Consider the following 6074-nt stretch of genomic DNA (forward strand, 5'->3'; position numbering starts at 1 on the left):
ACGACGAAGATTCACGCAAAAAATCCTAATGAGTGTTAAATGAAGGGGGAAAAAAGAAAAAAAATAATGGAATATGAAGAAAGAAGAGCAAACTAAAGTTACTAAACCACTAACCTGATTCATCCACTTCTTCTTCTTCTTCTTCTTGATCTCTTGGAGACGAGGGCGCATGGAGGTTGAGCCATCAGCCATGGAGTCATCTTCACTCTTCAGAATTTTCACCCTTTTTTTGCAAACAAAAAGAAAAGGGGTGGAGATATCATTTTTCTTCTGAGTCTTCGTGATGTGAATCCATTTCAAAAAAAAAAAAGTCTTCATGATGTGAACCCACGGTACTTGCACCCCTTTTACTTTTACCTGGCACAGCCTCCTTTACAGACGTCACTTCGCACCATCCAACTGTCACATTGGCCTTAATATTCAGATAGGTAATTTCAGATTCTTTTCGAATTTTAGTGGCTAAAAAAAAGAGGCTTTGATATGACAATGACTTGTCAAGGGGGGAGACTTGGAAACAACCAATCTAGAGTGATGGTGACTGGTTTGCATGGGTTTAGGACAAAAATACCCTCATTTTTAAAATACCGTCACCTCTCTCTCTCTCTCTCTCTCTCTCATGGGATGATCCCAACCATCAATTAGAGGGCCACAATTCCTCTCTCTCTTCTCTCTCATGGGATGATCCCAACAGTTCATTAGAGGGCCACAATGCCCCCCCTCTCTCTCTCTCGTGGGATGATCCCAACCGTCCATTAGAGGACCCCAATGCCCCCCTTTCTCTCTCATGGGATGATCCCAACCGTCCATTAAAGGGCCACAATGCCCCCCTCTCTCTCATGGGATGACCCCAACCTTCCATTAGAGGGCCAGAATGCCCCTCTCTCTCTCATGGGATGATCCCAACCGTCCATTAGAGGGCCACAATGCCCTCTTTCTCTCATGGGATGATCCCAACCGTCTATTAGAGGGCCACAATGCCCTCTTTCTCTCATGGGATGATCCCAACCGTCCATTAGAGGGTCACAATGCCCCACAGGTTCGTGCACCTCTCTCCGGTATCCTCTGATTCTGAGTGAACCTCCTCTCACAGGTTGGTAGTCTCTCCCTCTCAGTTGTTTAAACCATTGGTAATCCTAAATAAACAACTTATAAACACTCTAAAACCACTGCTAAGTCTATATAAACCACTTATAAACATTCTAAATCACTGATAGGCTTATATAAACCACTTATAAACACTTTAAACCACTGATTACCCTATATTAAACACTTGTAAACACACTAAACCACTCCTAGGCTTATATAAAACACTTATAAACACTCCAAACCACTGTTTACCCTATATAAACCACTTATAAATACTCCAAACCGTTGCTTACCCTATATAAACCACTTATAAACACTCTAAACTGCTGTTAGGCTTACATGAACCACTTATAAACACTCTAAACCACTGCTTACACTGTATAAATAACTTATAAACACTCTAAACAATTGTTTACCCTATATAAATCACTTGTAAATACTCTAAACCACTGCTTACCCCTATACTCTAAACCACTGCTTACCCCTATATAAACAATTGTCATATGCACTCTTGATTAGTGATTTAGAAAACACCCCTCTTCACATGTCATAGTCAGTAGAAACCCCTTCTATTTGGTCATTTTCCCTTATTTTAATTTTCTTTGCTAATATTTGAGTTCATTCTCCACTCTTGAGTTGGCACGTGGATACATTTTTCTCCCCCTGGGACTGTAGAATTTCGGTAAAACCGAAATAATTTTTGGGAAAACCGAAACTGAAACCGGAAACCGGGTTTTATAAAATTTACAACCGAAACCGAACCGATTAACCTAATGACCGAACCGAAATGACCGAACTATTTCGGTTCGGTCGGTTAATTCGGTTTTAACCGAATAATGCTCACCCCTATTAATTGGTTGTGCCCAAAAAATCATTTCCATAGGACGATCCCAACCTATAGAAATGATTTTTTGGGCACAACTTATTTAAGTTATGGCCCATCACATGGACGCTTTGGATCATCATATAGTGTGGTCCATACAGTACTTTTTGAAAAATAAGGGACTATTAAAGGCTTACACCATATAAAATCTCGGTTAAACAGAGAGAGAGAGAGAGAGAGAGAGAGATTGTGGCAATATCATACCAATAGTGAGATGACATCTAGTAAGAATTAATGGAGGAAAACGGCTCCCAGTTCTCACCGGGAACGAAAAAACTGTTGATGTTAATTTTGTTTAATTTTGCTCTCTCGGCTTTTGTTCCACGAGGATGGTACCCTTAGGTTTTAAATTTCGGTTTCGGGCGAAATTTCGGTCCTCCCCGAAACCGAAATTTCGGCCGAAATCACGAAATCTCGGCCGAAATTTGGTAAAAGCTCTCGAAATATCTTTTTAAGCCGAAATTTCGACTACGGTCTAAATTTGGTAAAGGATTAAAATAATATTAATTTATCAATTATTTCGCCGAAATTTCCGAAATTTTGACAGAAATTTCAACTGAAATTTCGATCTAAATTTTTGAAACTTCGGCTGAAATTTGGTACATTTCGGTTTCGGTGCGATTTCATTTCGGTCCCGACCGAAATCCAAAATTTCGGTCCTCGGCCGAAATTTAAAACCATGCCTTAGTACATACAACGGCTCCAACTCCCAAACTCTCTTATTAGGGTTAGTCTGTCGCATTGTCGGGCAGCAGACTGCACACACGTCGGCTACGTTTGATTTTCTGTTTCCCTCTAATTTATATCTCTTTCAGATTCCTATTTATTTCTCTATAGACTAAATTCTGCTAATGCCATTAAATAATGAATATCCTATAAATATTTCCTATTTTCTCACGAATTAATTAAAGTACCCTTTTATTTTATTATTATTATTTTCTTTCTCAATAGTTCGTGTTGTACTCTTGGTTTTAAATTTCGACCGAAATCCTAAATTTCGGTCCGAAATTTCGGATTTTCGGTGAGGATCGAAACATACCGAAACCGAAATTCTTGAAATTTACCAAATTTCGTTTGAAATTTTGGAAATTTCGTTCCAAATTTCATAAAGTTTGGGAATTTCATGGAAATTTATAATAAAATATTATTATTTTAGTCTGTTAAAGAATTTCGATTGAAATTTCGTCCAAAAAAACCTGGGATTTCACACGTTAATACCAAATTTTGCCCGAAATTTTGAGATTTCAGCTGAAATTTTGGTTTCTTATAATTCCAAAATTTTAGCCGAAACCGAAATTTAAAACCATGGTTGTACTTGTTGATGGATATACAGTTTTGTCCCTTTATATGGAAGATGATATATTTGTCCCCTTTTTTTGGAACACCCTTGTGTAAAGAAGATTAGTCATAAATACACTATGCTCTGTTTGGTTGCTTGTAGATGGTTGGGAGAATAGGAGAAAAATAACTCAAAGAGAATCAGACAAGAATGGAAGAGAATGGAAGATGGGGAGAATATTAGGAGGGAGATTTGCGAGTAGTGTTTGGTTGCGTGAGGAAATTAGCGGAAGATGTAGGGTGTCAATATCAAAATATAGTGGAAGAGGGAGAAAAGTAAGAGAGATAAAGAGATAAAAAGAATAAGACAAGAATTTCTCCTAATTCCCCCAACAAATTTCTCCATTTTGGTGAAAAAAGGGGAGAAGATTATGGGGGGGAACATCTCCGCCACGTAGGCGCCACCTAGGATAAAAACCAATGATGATGTCTAGAAGTTGTCTAGTGGTCAAAGATGTAAATGACAACCAAACATGCTCTGGGGACATCTCTGGGCATCTCATGCATTTGAAACTCCTACAATCCCCCCAAAACAAGCAACCAAACGGAGCATAGAGGCCTAGAGGGGCCTGTCCCAAGTGAAAAAGGGGGCCAATAGGAGGACCAACCACGTACTTTTGGACGCCATGAATGACTCATCTGTGTTAGACTTTCCATGTTTGACGTGACCTTTACGGTACAAGAGAATTGACTTAAATTATATAGGGGAGTGATAAATCGACTCCCCAAATTGATAAACCGACTCCCCATGTGTCTTTCTCTCTCCTCTAGGTTAGAGAGAGAAAGAGGAGAGAGATAGACACATGTGGAGTCGATTCATCCATTTGGGGAGTTGATTTATCACTGTCCTTATTTTTTTTATTCAGCATGTGATTGGTTGAGGAAGGAAGTTCCTGCCTCACGTCAGGCAGCCCATTATTGTTACGAGGGTCTATGGAAAAAAAAAAAAGCGTTCCAAGAAAGTTGAATTCTAAAGGTGCTATTATCTCCACGCGTCAATGTGGAGAATATTTTTGTATCTTTTTCTTTCGAAGCCATTGCAAAAGAACAAGAAGAAAATACGAGAGCTTCAAGTCCCCACCGAATTCAAAAATGTTAAAAGATGCTAAAAGAAGAAATGAAAAATTGACACTCCGAACGGTTCCGCACGTGACAAAGTGCAAAAAAATATGAACACCCAATGTGTGTAATAGAGATTGGGCAGGACTACCATGTCCATTAGTCAGAGGACTAGCAGCAGGTAGAGTTTAATTGGCAGTTAATACTATTTGGAAATTGGGACGGCCTTTATAAGCCAATTAGAAGTGTAAAATAAAGGAGATGAGTGTCATTATTAAATCAAGGGAGTGACTGTCTTATCCCTATGAAGTTCACCAACCTTTTCAGTAGTTTCACTAGCTTAGAAGGTCCTCTATGACTTGGCATTGAGAAATCAAAGTCACTTGACCCAAGAAGGTTTACATAGGAAGTGAAGTTAGGCTAGTAGTACTTAACAAAAGCAGTAAAACTTCTAATTTTAAGTGGGTTTAAGATTAAAAAAAAAAGGATGAAGATTTATTTATTTTTGGGTTCTAAGATCAGTCACTTTATACCACTTTTCCCATGTTGGGTAACAAAGAACACCCATTTCTTTGCATGAGGATCAAACTTAGTGCCGTTAATTGCTAGAGTGAAGGCACATAGCAAAGACATCCAAAACCCCGTAAATGGCATTAAGATGATCTTTTACAAAAAAAAGACTTCATAAGGCCTACGAGTTGAAAAATGAGTGTAGGTTGTAGTAAGAATGAACTGTCCCAAAAAAACGAATAGGAAGAAGAGCTTGAAAGAGTAAAGCGCTGGTTATGTTTAAGAGATGCCAATGCTTGAGTTTCGACAATACCATTTTGTTTTGGAGTATGGGCACAATTCTACTGGTATACAACTTCTGTTTCTTGGTAAAGAACTCATGCCAAAGTCTTTGCTATTGTGACTCTGAATTATTTGAATTTCTCGTCCAAATTCGGTCACCAGGGGAAAAAAAGATTGGAGCGAATGTCTGATTTCAAACTTATTTCTCATGAAAAATACCCAAGTACATCGATAAAAGTCATCATTGTGGTTAAAAAATTAGGCACTCTAATTAGAGATATGTTGCAATACCCGCCCCAAATATTACAATTAATCGGTTGGAAAGGTACAGTAGAGGAAATACTACTTATGGAAATGGAGGACGTGTTTGTTTAGCAATAGGATAAATGGTAAAGGCAGAGTAGTGGGAATACTACTTATGGAAATGGAGAAGGAGTTTGTTTAGCAATAGGACAAATGATACAATGGTAGTAGAAACTAAATATATGAAATATTTTGAACTAATAAATTCAATCGATTATTAGGTAAATGTGGTATAGCATAAAGCAAAAGAGAAAACAAAAGCCTCCAAAATCATTAGAGAATAAAATCAGATCCAGATCAAATATTCTGAGATTAGAAGATTTGAATTAATTAGGCTATATATATTGAGTGGTTGGGTTAGATTAGGCAAGTAAATTAGATTATGATTGTCTCTTTCCATAATAATCTTATTCTCTTGCCATGTTTATCATTTGAGTGTTCTATAAAAACACTCTGTTAGAATACGTGAGATCCAACGGTTGTATTGGTTTGAGGTTCATCGTTGGATCATCTTGGTGGCAGATTAGGCATGTTGGTTAAATGTGGTAATCTAGCTTGATGAGGCAATTAGATCAAATTAGTAAGTAGATTAGATGGGGCAAGCAAAATAAAT

Source organism: Tasmannia lanceolata, unplaced genomic scaffold (assembly GCF_043159265.1).
Source record: "Tasmannia lanceolata isolate RefF3 unplaced genomic scaffold, GAP_Taslan_0.1 ptg000023l, whole genome shotgun sequence".
NCBI classification, from domain to species: domain Eukaryota; kingdom Viridiplantae; phylum Streptophyta; class Magnoliopsida; order Canellales; family Winteraceae; genus Tasmannia; species Tasmannia lanceolata.